Consider the following 17,648-nt stretch of genomic DNA (forward strand, 5'->3'; position numbering starts at 1 on the left):
TAAAGTTGAAGAAAGTAAATCTGTAATAGACAACTTGAAGCATATCAATGAATTAATGGTGAGCTTCAAAATAATAAATAACAGCGCATCTCTTTTTTTATAAATAGCTCAATGCTGTGTTGAAAGGCAGTCGAGGAAATGAAGAAAACTGTCATTTTGCAAACCACATTTATTGCTTCTCCAGGATTTCTGCTGAATTGGATTGCAAATAAAAAAAATGATGCTGTTCAAGTACAGCATGCGCAAACCCACTCCATATACATGAATTGTCTTGGGTGAGCCGAGAAATGAGGTGCAGTGTATATTGTTTGAGCCTGAGGTGAATTTGACAAAGACAGCTCACCATAGGTTGCAGGGCTATTAAACTTGATGTGAAATAAAGTGGTTGGAGAGACTGCAGCCCTTAGAGAATTGCAATTCCATCGTACAGCAAACCTAGTCATTATAGGACATTGTCACAAATAACCTGAAACTAATTATAAAATGTAATGTAGGCCCATGATGCTATAAATGTATTTAATGTTTTTACTATATTATATTTATGAAGATTGAATATTTATTTACAAGTTACTGTTCAGACTATTCCAGCCTGAAGATTAAATTACTGTAAAATCATTTAATTTTGCTGAAGTAAGTGTTAACTAATTTGATCTTTTCTAGTTAATTGTAGAAAGGGGACATTCTAATCCAACAGATTAAGAAATTAAATTGAATAAAACAAAAAGGTACTTGGCAAGAGCGCTGGATGGGAAGCCACATTCTTTATAAAAAAACCTTCACATATTGATGCATCTTTATTTGAGCACATTTTTGCAATGTAACAAATTTCACTGTTCAATGTTTTCTGTTACATTTTTGCTCTTTCGCGAGAAACATGACCTGCCTCAACGTAGTGCCACAGTATTGGCGACATATTTACAGGACTTAAAATAGAATTTTGATAAGTAGAATATTGTTGGGGGAAAAAAGCTTTACTTTATATAACAGAATTGAATATTGTATTTACTTCTTGTGTGAAAGCTAAATAATTGTAACTGTTAATTTAGCATTATTCATTCCACTGATCCTGGACCCTCTAAAATATTATGTGAACCATTTACATTCACTGAATAATTGTTAAAATTAGCTGCCAGCACACGAGTCTGAAATAAACACTACGTGAGGCAAACTGTGCTTCAGTGTTGGATTACACTGCACACACAAGGACAGTTTAGGCTTCTTGCCTGGGTGTCACTTTGATTAATGCTGCTTTCCTTCAGGTGACCTTGAGGTCACATAAATACTGAAAAGCCTATCTTACTCATCGTGACGCTAACATGAAAATCATTCTCTAATTTACTTTGAAAAAAACTGGGGAAAATTCTGTTTGGGTCCATTGGTTAGACATTTAATCAAAATGGCATATGTTCTGCTGTAAGTAGAGAAAGGACAAAAGTATGAACTTGAAGCCATTTTTTGGTGGATATAATGGATTTCCTGAGCATTGTTAAGGCAAAATGACATTTTGCTGAATCAGATTAAAACTCTACATAGAATACATGCTGTAATATAGGATTCAACAAAATAAATCACAAAAATCTTCATTGATACTGCCTAATTTGTTTCCAAACTGGCACAATCAGTCTATAAAGTATGAAAGATGAATATTCAGTTGCTTTGCAATGTACAAAATATTTGATGACTTCTTTGTATTCTGGCAGAGATAAATATCACACCAGGCAGTTGTATGTAACTGGATATTTTCCAATATTGTCAGTCAGTACGGTTATCACTAGTAGTCCATTAACAGTTATTAAGATCTATATATTACAATTTTGTACAAAACAAATCACTGAGCATTTGGAAGGAAGTCGTTACTATTATGAACCTTGAATTTACAGTAAATGCTAACACAAGATTAAGTGTTAAGTACTGCACATTTTTTTTTTGCAGTCAGGTAAAGGCCTTGCCATATTCATTCATTCATGTATGGTCTGCCTGAAGGTAGGTCCTTGGTTCATTGTCTGCTGATACTTCATTCGGAGCCTTCTTTTAGGGGGCACTTTTTTGGTCAGTGATGGTTTGCCATTGCTTTCCACTCTCAGGAAGGGTGAGGAGGCCGAATGCAACCCTACTCAGCCAAAATGGGAATCCAATCCAGATTGCCAGAATTAATTTCATCCACACATCAACAAACTGAGCTAAATCATTCCCCCTCCCACACCCTGCCATATAGTGCTATTAATTTGGTTTGCTATCAATTTCACCAATATTTTCACATTCTCATTGAGTTTAATTGGGTAACAACAGTTATGTCAAAAGTATATTTAATATAGCCGTCAAATACAGAATATAGATAGAATTACACGAGAAACATTAATAATGATTTGGTTAGCCGGTTGAAAAACAGTGATTGACCAGGTTTTTGCATTCTAATTTTGGCAGGAACCGCCGTGGGGGATGTCGCAGCCCAGCGGCATCCATTGACTTTCAGCGGTACTGGACAATTCCAGCAATGAAAGAGGCAGGAAAATCCTATCCATTATATTAATTCGCTGTCTGTGCACTGCACTCACCAAGCTTTATATTTCACTCAAGTTACCATCAGTCATAATGCAGGAATTTCACCATAGGAGTTTTCATCTTGGCAAGAGATTGCTCATCTATTGGGCAGTTAGTGAACATACCTCTTCGAAACAAAGTCTATTGGGCTGGATTCTCCATTTGGGAGACCATGGGCTAGATTCTCAGTTTCCCGATGCCGATTTCATAATTGGCGATTGAAGGAGAATCCCTTTTTACGACAAAATCGGGGGCGGTGCCTGTTTGACGCAAGTTTTGTATGCTCCGCCCCCTTCAAAACAACATCATTGCGGCGTGCGGCACATGCCATTGGGACGGCCTCAGGACGTCACCTGAAAGCCCTTCCCAATGCTCCGCCACCGATGGGCCGAGTTCACGATAGCACAGGAGATGCCCCTTTAGCCCACGGCGAGGTCTAGCATGTTAGCACCATGCTGACAAAAACCAGAAGCGATCTGCGTCCATTTGCTGTCCGGTGGGGACTGGAGAATCATGGGAAGTCGAACCCTAGGGTGCCAGGCCCGCTAATTGGATGCAAATGGGTCATTAAAATCAATTTTCATTTATTTAAATGCCCCTGCCGGCACGCAGCGTGACCTCGTTCATGCCGCCAGCAGGGGAGGGGGGTCAGAGCATGGCGTTTGGGACAGCACCTGGCACCGATCCCAATATTCCCCCAATGCCTGATTCTCCGTCCCATTGAGGATCGCATTCCGTGTGTCCCGGGATAGAGAAACCCTCCAATTATCTTTCCTTGACTGGGATGCCAATCTACAATTTTTATTAAATGTCCATTTGAGCTCAGTCAGTTGCTGGTGAATACAATGTGAAGATGCCATATTTTGTCAGTGTTGAAACACTTTTTTCAAAGATGCATGACAAAATAAAATATAATCAAACATGGAGCGAGGAATAGTTATTCAGTTGATCAAGCCTATTCCTTCCATGAAGCATTCATTTAACTACCCTATCATGGATAGTAGCTAATAAATTTGATTTCAGAATGGAAATCTCTGTATAAATACTCCTTGATCTGCAAAGATAATAAAGTCAACTCCAGCATATTCATTTGTTACATTTCCATTATTCACTTTTGCTTCTGCCTTTGGGAGATAACATTTCCCTATGTTCCTAACTACAGGAGCAGGAATATGTGGATTTTGATCTCAATCCAAGTTGGTAGTTAACTCTACTGATATTTCCAATCAGGTATTTATCCAGTTCCTTTTTGAGGAAGTTAATCAACACATTCTTAATTGTTTCATTGAGAGTGCATTTTACACATTCATTACTCTGAGCATTTAAAACATCTCTCACCTCATTTTAGATTTTATGGCTAGACAATTTTATGGTAACAATGGAGAAACTTTCAGTGTTGAATGGAATCACTCCACTCAAACTGACAGTCACTTTAGGACCCCACAAAGTTTCATAATAACATGAAAATCCATAAGTTGATGCACTGTAAAGCGTTTAAAGAATTATGGGCGGAATTATCGTTCTTGCGGCTAAGTGCCGGTGTCAACGGAGGATCCGTGGGTGTTTCATGACAGAAAAATCAGCGTGAACACCCCCCCCCCCCCCCCCCCACTGATTCCGGTACCAGTGAGGGGTGAGCTCCGACGCTGCGTGAAACACCCGTGGATCAGGAGGAAAACGGCCGGAGAATCGGCGGGTCCCGGGCCGCCCAACCATAGGGCTGACCAGCTGCACCGGTCGTGCCGGAAAACATCCGCCGGCCATGCTGGACTGCATACCTGCCCACCCAGACCGCACAGCCCACCCCCTGACCACCCCTGACCACTCGCCCCAGCAGATGTCCCCCGGTCAACGGCACTGATCCTGGCCAAGTGTGGAGGAGTAGGACACTGTCCGCAGCTGGCATGCCAGGCTCCCGACCACTGGGACCACACGTGGCTGACGGGAACCCGGTCCATCGGGGGTGGAGCATCGTGGGTGGGCCAGCTGACGATGCGCCAACAGCGTTGCGACTGCACATGGCATGCATCCCGAAGACGCCGATTGGGAGGGGGCGGAGCATCGCGAACCAGCGTCAAACCGGCGCCTGTCTCGATTCCAGCATTGGAAGCCATCCTCCACCCGATCGCTGATCCCGGTTTCGGCATCGGGCTATGGAGAGTTCCGCCCTGCATCTTTTTGAATAAGGTGTAACTGCATTTTTAAGAATGTACAAACACTGCTAAACACATTTGTAAAATGTATAGTTTCTCCAGTATTAAAATTATTCCACATTTTAAAAATTACATATTTTAAAATGCGTTATTAATAATTTAGTTTATATCTTAATTCATCAAAATCAATTATTTCACTACCTTAAAAGTTAAATTAAATGTGAAAGAAAATCAGCACTTCCAAATTCCTGGTTTGCTGTCTGTGAGCATACTTAAATGTGATTCGCACCTTAACCTGCTTTATGCTTTATGTACTACTGGACAGCTGAAGATCCCCTTGTCTTTATGCCAAATTTAATATCACTTCAGAAACAGAAAATCTTTGTGAGGAACTTTTTCCAAGATCAATTGTGAACACCACTGCTTTGCCACTGTTAGGAAAACAAAGGTAGTTTTAAGGAATTTATATTTGTATTGGAAGACATTAAAAATAATAATTGGGTTTAAATTAGGTTAATTTAATGTTTCTGTGTCTGGAAGGGTAGAACCTATAGTTACATTAATGATGGACAAAGGCATTTGCATGTGTGGGGATTGGTTTCAATTTTAACTGTGATTCAATTGTGCTTAGAGAAGGCTATGGCATGAAAAGTAAATAAACCAGCAATGATTTGTTTAGCAACTGGGCCTTGTAAAGTAGAAAAGCTTTTTAAAGTTTCAGTTTAGCTAATTTGATTGCAATTGGAGATAGGTCATGAGAGAGAAGGCAACACTCACAGCTTTGCTGGAAGCAGTTGGTTTTCGAAGGTTAAAGGGGGAACATCTCTCAGCATTGCTGAAAGAAAAAGCCACATTGCAGAGTATTGGCTAAGAAAACAGATGCCAAAAATCTACAGTCCAGCTGGTTAAGGAAACTAGAGAAATGAAAGAAAGTTTCCAAGAAGTCTGGAACTAACAGAATAGAGGAATGTGAGAACCAGAACAGATTACAATTCAGTAAGGTCACAGAGAGTTGAAAGCGTATTGGAGGCCAGAAAGATATCTGCAGTAGTGCTAAGGTTTGTCAAAGATTGCTACAGTTTGGGAGACGTCATCCCCGCGCATGCGCAGGGTGGGGGGTCACCTCCGCGTCGGCCATCGCGGAGGCTGACATGGCTGACGCGGAGAGGAAAGAGTGCCCCCACGGCACAGGCCCGCCCGCGGATCGGTAGGTCCCGATCATTGGCCAGACCACTGTGGGGGCACCCCTCGGGGCCAGATCGCCCCGTGCCCCCCCCGGACCTCGGAGCCCACCCGCGCCGCGTGGTCCCGCCGGTAAGGGAGGTGGTTTAATGCACGCCGGCAGGACCGGCATTACAGCAGCGGGACTTTGGCCCATCGCGGGCCGGAGGATAGCCGGGGGAGGGCCCGCCGACCGGCGCGGCGCGATTCACGCCCCCGCCGAATCTCCGGTGCTGGAGAATTCGGCGGCCGGCGAGGGCGGGATTCACGCCGCCCCCCGACGATTCTCCATCCCGGCGGGGCGTCGGAGAACCCCGCCCCTAGTCTCTGAAAATGTACTTTGTAATCCATGTTTATCTTTAAATTTGGGCGTTGCAGGCTATGCCTGCATTTATTGCCCATCCCTAATTGCCCTTAAGAGAAGGCATTGCTGTGGATCTGGGGCGCGATTCTCTGACCCCACGCCGGGTGGGAGAATAGCGGGAGTGCCGGGCGAATCATGCCACGCCGCCCTGGCACCCACACGCGATTCTCCTAGCCCCCCCAAAACGGCGTGTCGCGTTTTGCGACAGGCCGCTCGGAGAATCGCCGCTCCGGTCGAGCGGCGATTCTCCGGCCCGGATGGGCCGAGCAGCCTGCCGAACCCGACCGGCTCACGCCGGCGCCAACCACACCTGGTCGTTGCCGGCGTGAACAGCGTGCGACTGCTGCGTGTGGGGCCTGTGGGGGGCGGAGGGAGAATCGAGCACCAGGGAGGTACTCAGGAGGGGTCCCACCGATCGTCGGGCCGGCGTCTCTGAATGACGCACTCTTTTCCCTCCGCCGCCCCGCAAGATCAATCCTCCATGTCTTGCAAGGCAGCGGAGGGGATGACGGCAACCTGCGCATGCGCGGGTGGCATCATTCAGGCGCCGCCTGCTGCGTCATTCAGGCGGCGCCGCTTTGACGCAAACGTCAAGGCCCGGCGTGCGAGATTGACGCGCCACCGCTCCTAGCCCCCCGGGGAGAGAGAGAATAGGGGGCGAGGAGCGGTCTCCGACGCCGGAGTGAAACACTCCGGTTTTCATTCCGGCGTCGGCACTTTGTCTCCCTTTGGGAGAATTTCACCCCGGAGTCACATATCGGCCAGAGCAGGTAAGGACGACAGATTTCCTTCCCTGAAGGACATTAGTGAACCAGATCATTTTTTTACAACAATCAATAATGGTTTCATGGTCATCACTGGACTTTTAATCCCATATTTTTATAGAATTCAAATTTGACCATCTGCAGTGGTGGGAATGGAATCTGGGACCCTAGGGTATTCCGAGTCTGGATTACTAGGCCCACTAGGCCCATCGCGGGCCGGAGAATCGCTGGGCAGGGCAGTTGCCAGTGACCGCTGACTGGCGCGCCGCGATTTCTGCCCCCGCCAAATCCCCGGCGCCGGAGAATTCGGCAGCCAGCGGGGACAGGATTCACGCCGCCCCCCCGGTGATCCCCGAGAATCCCGCCCAGGGTCTTCCCGTCAAGTTGCGACATCAACCGGGATTGTAACAAAAGTGGGGGGTCTTGCAGGATTTCAAAACATGGAGAAAAGGTGCTGATTACTAATAATTTCATAAATCATAGTTTTGTTGGGAAATTTTGAAACGTGGAAAGCAAGTTACTGGATGCTGAATAGTAAATGGGATTTATTGTTAAATTGTGGGATTTGTGACTCGTTCCTTCTAATCCAAAATGGCATTGGAAATTCCGAAAGATGGAAGATGTAACTGGTTTACAGAAAGTAACCAAGGGCCAGTTGACTGAATTGGCAGGTAGGCTGGAACTATGATTACCTGCAGGAGTACAGAAAGATGAAATTATTTTTATTTTTTTTATAAATTTAGAGTACCCAATTAATTTTTTCCAATTAAGGGGCAATTTAGCATGGCCAATCCACCTAAACTGCACATCTTTGGGTTATGGGGGCGAAACCCACGCAAGCATGGGGCAAATGTGCAAACTCCACACAAACAGTGTCCCAGAGCTGGGATCGAACCTGGGACCTCGGCGCCGTGAGGCTGCAGTGCTAACCCACTGCACCACCGTGCTGCCCTAAAAGATGAAATTATTGAAGGCACAGTGAAACGTTAAAAATTTCAAGGCTTGTCACAGAGACAGAAAGTATTTCAAAAAGTAAGGAAATTCAATGAGTTAAAATTCAATTACAAATGAAAGAATTAGAATTGCAGGAAATAGAAAAGGAAAAAGAGAAAGAAATAGAAACGAAGAAACTTGAATGCAGGAAGAAGAGAGATATTTTCAAAAGGAAATGGAAGTGGAAAGATTAACAATGGCAGCAACAGAAAAGGAGAGAGAGAGAGAATTTCATCTTAAAATGCTGGTAGTTAAAAAGGAGACACTGGAGGAGGTACAGGAAGGATGCAGTTCTGGATATGAACTTAGTGGGGAAACGTTTTAAATTTACACCATCTCTTCCAAAACGTGAGGAAATGGATATAGACATAGAGGCCGCAATTCTCCGCAACCACGATGGGTGGGAGAATAGCGGTAGGTCCGCTCCCGCACCTCCCGCTATTCTCCCACCCCCCAAAATGGCATGTCCGGCTTTCCGACACGCTGCTTGGAGAAAACGGCGGCCCGCGATTCTCCAACCCGGATGGGCTGAGCGGCCTGCTGTTCCCAACCTGTTCACGACGGCGGCAACCACACCTGGTCGCTGCCGTCATGAACATGGCGCGGCAGGTAAGTGTGGGGCCTAGGGGGGGCGGATCGGGGATCGAGCACCACAACCATGCTCGGGAGGGGACTGGCCCGCGATCGGTGCCCACCGATCGTCGGGCCGGCGTCTCAAGGGGACGCACTCTTTCCCCTCCGCAGCCCCGCAAGATCAAGCCGCCACGTCTTGCGGGGCGGCTGAGGGGAAAGACGGCAACCGCGCATGCGCGGGTTTGAGCTGACCAACCCGCGCATGCGCGGCTGACGTCATTAGGCGCCGCCGCCGCGTCATTCGTGGCGCGCTGGGCATTCAAGCCAGGAATAAGGCCCAGCTGCCGAGTTTCCCGGTACGGCCCGCCTATCCCCATGGTTAGGGGAGAATAACCTCTCCAGGGTTCACAACGGCGTCGGGCCTTGCGGAGAATTCCGCCCAGAGTTCGATAGCACAGAAAAGGCCCTTCAGCCCATTGCATCTGCACCGATATGTGGAAGCATTCTTTATTTCTTTTGAAAAAAATAGGTAGCTAAACAGATGAAATAGCCAAAAGAAATTTAGAAAGAAGAAGTGTAGGTCGAGCTAGTGATCATTGTCGGTACATTATGATGTAGGAAAGAAAGTTATCCTTAGTGCATATCAGTTGGTTCCTGAGGCGGGGCCGGGTGTTCTGGCAGGACGGAGTGGCGTGAACCCACTGGAGTGGGATTCACGCCGCCCCCCCCCGGCGATTCTCCGACCCGGCCGGGGGAGGGGGGGGGGGGGTCAGAGAATCCCGCCCAAGAAAACAACCTGGATAAACTCAAACTCATATTGCATTTGAGAGGGTGAAGCAAAATCATTTTGACCATTCGAGACAGGAGTTAAAGATAGACCATATGAAGCCCTCAGAAAATGTGATACTTTTGGAAGAATTTAAATGTTAACGTCCTTTGGTTATTAGGACACATATTGAGGAGCAAATGGTGAAAACAGCTGGACAGGCAGCAGAGTTAGCTGATGATTACGAACTGGTCCATAGAACCAAACTGTTTTTCTGTCATCATTTTAAACATGAAAAGGACAGAAAGTGGGAAGAAGGAGATGGAACAGTTGGTAATGGTCAGGAAATTTCTCATTCGGAGGGTCGGTATAGACACGATGGCCGAATGGCCTCCTCCTGCACTGTAGAATTTCTACGGTTCAAAATTTCACCCACGATCAAAAGGAAATATGCTGAGGGTGGAACTGACATTCAGAGGCCTAAGCATTTCCACTGTAACAAAATTGGACATATTCAGGCAGAAAGTTGTAAATTGAATGGAAGACCAGTTGCAGCAGTAGGAAAGGAAGCATCTGAAAGGCAGTAGCTGTTAAAACTATAGCAATATACAGGTGAACCATGCTCTTTCATAATAGAGGAGAAAGGGGGATAAATCTCAAAATAGTTCAGGGAATTATTTGAATTCTGGTGAAGGATGTCAGACTATTGGAGGTTCTAATTGTTTTGCTTCAAATAGAAAAGTTTTCTTACTCATCATACAAAATAAGTAAAACAATTAACATTTTAAGAGAAACAGGAACAGTTCAATCATTGATGGTAGCTGATGTTCCAACTTGTATCCCAGATGGTTTTATGAATGAAAATAATTAATAAGGGATGTTAATGCAAGGAATGAAACTGTTTCATTGGGTAGTTAATTTGAGAAGTAATTTTGTAAATGGAATTGTTATGGTGAGAATTATTCCTGAATTACCTATTGCGGGAATAGATTTCATCCTGGGTAATGATTTGGCTTGTGGAGACAATAATTTGCTAAGTATTGCAACAGGCAGTTGACCGTGGTGACCTTAACAAACTTTTGAAAACTATTGCGGAGAAACATGAAACATTTATTGTAAATAACATGCAATTGAAAGAAAATCTGATTAACACAGAAAATCAACTTTCCTGTTCAACTACCCCACCTATCTTTACATCAGCTGTGCTTTACATTTTAAGGATCTACGGGGCAGCACAGTAGCATGGTGGTTAGCATAAATGCTTCACAGCTCCAGGATCCCAGGTTTGGTTCCCGGCTGGATCACTGTCTGTGCGGAGTCTGCACGTCCTCCCCGTGTGTGCGTGGGTTTCCTCCGGGTGCTCCGGTTTCCTCCCACAGTCCAAAGATGTGCGAGTTAGGTGGATTGGCCATGCTAAATTGCCCGTAGTGTACTACTGTAAAAAGTAAGGTTAAGGGAGGGGGGGGTTGTTGGGTTTCAGGTATAGGGTGGATACGTGGATTTGAGTAGGGTGATCATTGCTCGGCACAACATCGAGGGCCGAAGGGCCTGTTCTGTGCTGTACTGTTCTATGTTCTATGTTCTATGTTCTACTATATGAGTTTTTACCATGACTCAAACCCTTATTTTGGACATCTTCAATGTTGTTCTTTTTAAAACTTTCTCCAATGCAGCAAATCCTGTTTTGAAGGTGCTACAGACAGGGTGAGATGAGGAATAATTTCACCCTCTCCCTTTCTTACATCTCGGTTGACTGTAACAAGATGCATTTTTGAGAAGGCGTGTGCTAACTAATTTCAGTGCTTTGACTTTAAAGAACAGGCACAAACAAGCTTTCTTGGCCATTTAAATCAAAAGAAACAATAAATGTTTATTTCCACAACACCCAAAATATAAACACAACAAACAACCACTTAGCAAACACACAGACACACACTTGGGAAAATATCAGTTTTAGAGATTTGCCATGCCCTTAGATTACTAGAAGGATCAATCAGAAACAAGTCAGTTCCTTATACAATCCTTAAGATCGTGGTTGAAAAGGTTGCAGGCCTGAAGGACTGTCCCCTAGTTTCCTGAAGACAAAAGGAGGTTTGCTTTTCAGTCAGAATTATATTTGAGTCTCTGCAGTGAAGAAATATGAAATTGTAGATAAAACAAATTAGTCCTCTTCACTGCTTGAGATGACTTTCTTTCCAAGGCAAGGTTTTTTCCTTTTGCTGGGTGAGATCTGCCCTTCTGGGATGCTGGTCCCAAACTAACTTTCTGGTCTGCACTTCTGGTTTAAAAAAAGGTATAGGCTTCCTCTCAAGTCAGTTTCAGTCATGATGACAGTATCAATATATTCCATTGTTCCCACAATGGGTGGAAGCTGATGTAATTGGACACATTATTGGGAAACGTAAACATTCCAGCTATGATTATCCTCACTGAATGACTTTATTTGAAATCACTTCTTCATGCGATCAACAGATCTAGCAGCCATTGTCATTTAAAAATCTCTTCCACTGAAATGGTGAAGAGTAGACTATTAACACCTGGGAAGGCCATTTACATTTTTAGCAACTTCCCGGAGATATGTGGTCCAGTCTGTCTCTCATCCAGAAACCACAATATAAGTCTCCTCGAGTTAATTTTGTGCTGGTACAAGAGTCAATATTCCATGTTGCTTTTTTAAAAATCTAAAGCGCCTATATCCCAATAAACTTCACTGACATGCGACATGACAGTGACAAAGGCAAAATATACAACATTTCATAGATATTCCAAGATGTGACCTCACCAATGACCTGCACAAGATAACCCTAATTATTTGTCATTGGAATGTATCCTGGCATTTGGTTGGTTTAGTTGATATGAACTCCACAATGACGTGAAACCTTCAGTGAATATCTGCACTCAGCCCCAAATCCACTTACTTCCACCATTCCAAATTGACATAAAACAGTGCCAGTCTCGATTCTGATAAATACAAGATTGATTTGAACCAGCATCATCACATCATGAATGAATACTCTTCCAAGGGCATCAATGACCTTGGCAGGATAATGTTACATGTTGGCCATGAGCCTTGGTGCAATCAGCATTTATTAGGTTTAAGGCATCAGGTATGCAGGAAAAAAATATCCTTACCAAATGACAGGATATTACAGTTTCTGCCATCGTATATGTAGACAGTAAATCTGAAAATGAAACGACTTACCTGAATATTTAGTACTATTCTAAAAAGATACATGCGGTGAAAGCTGATGATTCTTGAATTAAGTGTTATTCCACAATAAAATAAAAATAACATTAATACCTTCGCTTTAATAAAATTGCCACAGGGAAGAAATTTTCTTTGCATTTCATTGTCTTTAGTCACCATGCATTAATGATAAACTGGACTCTGACTATGTGAGACTTTCCACAGGCAATTTTAAAGATGATTATGTTATTAGACTAAATCAGCTCCATATACAAACACAATATTGTGTATTGTGAATTAAAAACATAAAATATTAACCAGCCATATATATTTGTTTAGAAGATTAATTAGATCTAATGTACAGTAATGTATGCAGTTGTATGAAAATAATTGCTGGCACTTGCTCAAATTTGATTCATACACTTCCTAGCCTATTGAGTTCTGGTTTGTTTCTATTTTATGGAAATTAATTGCAGCCAATCAGAGAGTATTAACCTGTAGTATGTCACAGGAAGTGCGATTGTCTCACCAAAACAGAGGGAAAGAGAAAAAAACTGCCACAAATTAATACGTTTAACCACAGCTCATTCAGTCTCATTCAGAGACGACCTACTCTCAAGTTACAAAAGCAGGTTTAAAGTCAGGCCTTTGATATTGGCTTCTTGTGTTTGTTTTCTGAAGGCTGAAAATATTTTTAAAATCATCAACTAAGATGTTCTTATATTCAGGGAAATGGCTGCATATACATGTAAAAATGTGATATGTGTGTGATTTCAAATGAGTGATTTGTAAGTGATTTCAAATGAGTTAGCGTTTGTTTTTAACCAATATGTGATGAGATTGTTACAAAAGCTACATGACGCAATTCTCCATCGTTGGGATCCTCCAGACTGCCGGCAGCTCACCCATGCCGTGGATTTCCTGATGCCGTGAGGTGGTCACAATGGGAAACCCCATTGGCCGTCTGCAACGATTCTCAGAATCTGCCGTCTGCCTCAAGTGGGTAAATTGCATGTTTCAGGTGGGTGAGGTGATATGCCTCGGCTATTGCATCGACAAAGGCAGCCTGCACTCTGTAGTGGACAAAGTGAAGGCCATCAAAGGAGTGCCGACCCTGCCGAGCATGACAAAATTCAAGTCATTCCGAGGCCTCATCAATTATTCTGGGGAATTAATCCCCAACCTGGCCACCTTACTGGCAACCCTCACCATGGCCGGCGTCCAATCTTGAAGGAACTCCACAGTGGTCACCTTAGAGTCTCCAAGAATAAGACACTCATGAGGATCTATATCTAATGGCCTGGCCTTGATTCTGACATTGAACATTTGATGAAACAGTGCCAGTCATGTCAGGAGAACCAGAAGCTTCTGCTGTTGGCCTAGGAATGGCCAAGAAGTCCTTAGGTATAGGTGCAGGGCCATTTATAGGGTCAATGATTTTGATCCTTGGTTGTGGCCCATTCTAAATGGATGGACATACATCAGATGTCCTTCACAGCTTCCAGCATCACTACAGAAAAATTCCAGCAATCATTTGGCACTCATGGTATCCCGGAGGTCCTTGTGTCCGACAACGGGACGGGCCCCCCTCCACCAGCGGAAAATTGCAGGCGTTTGCGAACTCCAATGCGTTGAAGCATATTTGGATGATGCCCTACCACACATCTTCTAATGGCTTAGCCGAGTGGGTGGTCCAAACATTTTAAAAAGGTATAAAGAAACAGACCACCGGCTCGCTCGGCACCAAACAAGGTTGGTTAGTTTTCAACTACTGGACCTCGCTACATGTGACGATGGGGTTGCACCAGCGGAACTGCTGATGGGTTGACACCTCCCAACCAGGCTCAGTCTACTGTTTCCTAACTTAAGCAGGAAAGTGGAGTCAAAAAGGAGGCTCAGAAAAAAAATGATGACATTCGGCAACGCATTAGGACTTTCAGGCTGGGAAATACCGAATATATTCGCAATTTTGGAGACATGTCCCCTTGGATCCCGGGAGTGGTAGTGGGGGTCGGTCATCGTTGAGACCGCAAGATCCCGCTGTCGAGGATGGCTGGAAAATCCCCACCCCCCCAGCCGGCGGGATTTTCGGTTTTGCCGGCGCCTGGGGGTTTCCCGACGGCGTGGGGCTGCCCCACAATGGGAAACCCCATTGACTGGCCGGCGGAACTCCCTGGCAGGAGTCTGAAATACTGGTTAGGGAGCATTTTTCTATTATTGTTTTGTTTCCCCCTGATTGTTAACTGCCCATGATTTCATTTGGATTCCCCAGATTCTTCCCTATTGAACCCAACAAACATTCACTGAGAATATGTAAATATCACGCAGTTTGCCGCACAACTGCCAAATTCAATGGAAAAGCACGAAAACATTTCAAGTTTCAAAAAAAAAATTAAAGCCTCGAAACTACATCAACCAGTTCTTTTTACTTTTGGCAGTAAGTGTGTAAGGTTGCAAGAGTCATGTGGCTGAAGAGAGGCAAGTCCAGTGCTCCTCCAGCCCCACTAAGAAAGATTCATTTTTTCTCTTACCGCAGTTGGATTTGTTCGCTTCCTAACAGGTTAATTGGTTGCGTAGTTTTAATGGACTTATTGGAGCAATTCTTCGGAGCAAGTTCATTGGAACAATCATGACTTATACTTGTGATGCTATTCTTGCCATGTGATGCTCAAATACCAGTAAAAAAAAAATGGCATGTGAGGGACAATAGTGTGGGAAATGGAGCTGTTTCATTTTAGCTGAAGCATGACTACTTTCCCACTGCTTAAGAAAAATCAAAATTGGTTGAGAGTTCTTGGGCAAGCCTGCTCCTGCTCCTCCCCTGTGAGTTCCATGGCATTCTCCTCATATGGAATCAGGATCCTCAGCTCGGAGCCCAATGTTCATTTTCTCTTGCTCATGGTGGTTGTGGGCGAGCTTCTTCTGCAAGAACCTAAATGCGGACAATGTGAGCTGGATGCCTGGTGGGTCAGAGGTCAATGATACCTGGTGTGTGTGAGCACTGTGCCTAAGCAAGGAGGGATTCTGATGAGGAGTGACAGGGGGGGTTGAGGATGCTGGTGGGAGGACGGGTCCTGGGGTCTTGCAAGGTGGCAGCGTGTGTGATCGAGGTGACATTCCAGGGAGTGACGGAAGGATGGAGTGCAGAGAGGAGACAGGGAGCATTTACCCTGGCTGATCGGAGTAGGTCATTCATCTTTTTTTCTGCATTTCACACCCGTCCTCTTGGTCAGGCACCGGCACTGACCTGTGCTCCCACTGTCTCCCAGACAGGATTTGTCACCTATCTGAAGGGCCTCCTACCAACCAAGGGCTTTTTAGAATCATAAAATCCCTGCAGTGCAGAAGGAGGCCATTCGGCCCATTGAGTCTGAACCGACCTTCTGAAAGAGAACTTCACCAAAGCTCACTCGCCCGCCCTATTCCATTAACCCCTTAATCTAACCTACACATCTTTTTTGACACTTAGGAGCAATTTAGCATGGCCAATCCACCTAACCTGCACTTCTTTGCGCTGTGGGAGGAAATCGGAGCACCCGGAGGAAACCCACGCAGACACGGGGAGAACGTACAAACTCTAAACAGACAGTGAACCAAGGTTGGAATTGAGCTCGAGTTCCTGGCACTGTGAGGCAGCAGTGCTAACCACTGTGCCACTGTGCCTGCCTCGCCTCCACGGCATCTAGCCCATAAATCTAGAAGCTGGGCTGCTACTGCCATCCTCCTGGCCTGAATGAGAGCAAGTTCTGTGGAGCTGTTTAAAAGCAGCGTCCCCTTCATTGAAGTGCTCAGATGACCCCCAGGGCAGGTGAATCACATTCTTTGCACCTCAGGCGTGTCGTTTTTAATGTGGGGGGAAAAACATTTCAAAGAGCCTGAAAACTGTGGTCCAGATCGTGCCGCTGGGGCCGGTGGGAATCACACCGATTTTCTCACCAGAAATGACACATCGTAAATTTCAGGAAAATTCTACCCATAAATGTCAAACTTTCAAGTGGAATCTTTATATTTTGTTCACGTTCAACATGGTTACAGCAGCTGCAATATTTCTGTGTTGCACTTATCTAAAAAAATTGTCATTTTGAGTTTGCAGTACAACTTATTTACGTTACTGGTGTGTATTAACCAAGATTAATTAGTTCCACGAATCAATCAAAACACTCAAATGTAGCTTGGAGAACTCTTTAAAATAAAAATCCTAATTTTTTTTGCACACCTGTCTTCCGCATTTGCACCCCAGCACCCCACCTTGCAACAACAACCTCTCACTCAATGTGAGCAATACCACAAAGATCTTCTAATACAAAATAAACAATAGCACAGGCCTCAATGGATTCATTACAAGTTTGTGTAAAGATGTTTCAATATGCCTTTCCCTGCTGTCAATTCTTATGTTAAATGTAAACGTTACTTGTAATGATACCAGTAAAAATCATTTTTCTTTTTCTGATGCAACCTGTTTTTGAAGTACCTCATTAAAATTCAAGGAGACACTTAACAACCTGAACTAATTGGAGACACAAGGGGGTTGAGCTTTGAATTCAGTGTATTCCCTTATGGTACAATGATTTTTGATTGATTAATTAAAATACAATATCCATTAATTAGCAAATATCCAGAAATACCCATTCTTTAAACATTGTAATGACTAATTAGTAGATATTGTATAGGCATTAGGCATAACCCTAAGCAGTTTGCTCTTCCCCTATACAGCATCTTTTAGAGAAGCTGTAATATATGCATGACTTGATCAGTACAATATTCCAATATGGAAGCCTCTGATGCAACCATGGATTTACAAGAAATGTATGACAATAATATTAAAGGACTTTGGATGAGAGTAAAAGTTGAACAAAAGTGGATCTATTGTGGAAATGAATACTTAAATATAAAAAAATGCTTAAAACAGCAATGACTAATAATCATGCATTTTAATAGTTAGTTTGCCTGAGGTGCTGACATGTGTTTTGAGTGGTTAGCAAAATGTGCCATATGATAGCCATTGACAGCATATAAGGTAGTATTCATAAAGGTATTGGACCAAGCATATGAGTGAGTGTGTTAAACTACAGTATCAGAGGTTCAT

The sequence above is a fragment of the Scyliorhinus canicula genome, chromosome 18 (genome assembly GCF_902713615.1).
Source record: "Scyliorhinus canicula chromosome 18, sScyCan1.1, whole genome shotgun sequence".
NCBI classification, from domain to species: Eukaryota; Metazoa; Chordata; class Chondrichthyes; order Carcharhiniformes; family Scyliorhinidae; genus Scyliorhinus; species Scyliorhinus canicula.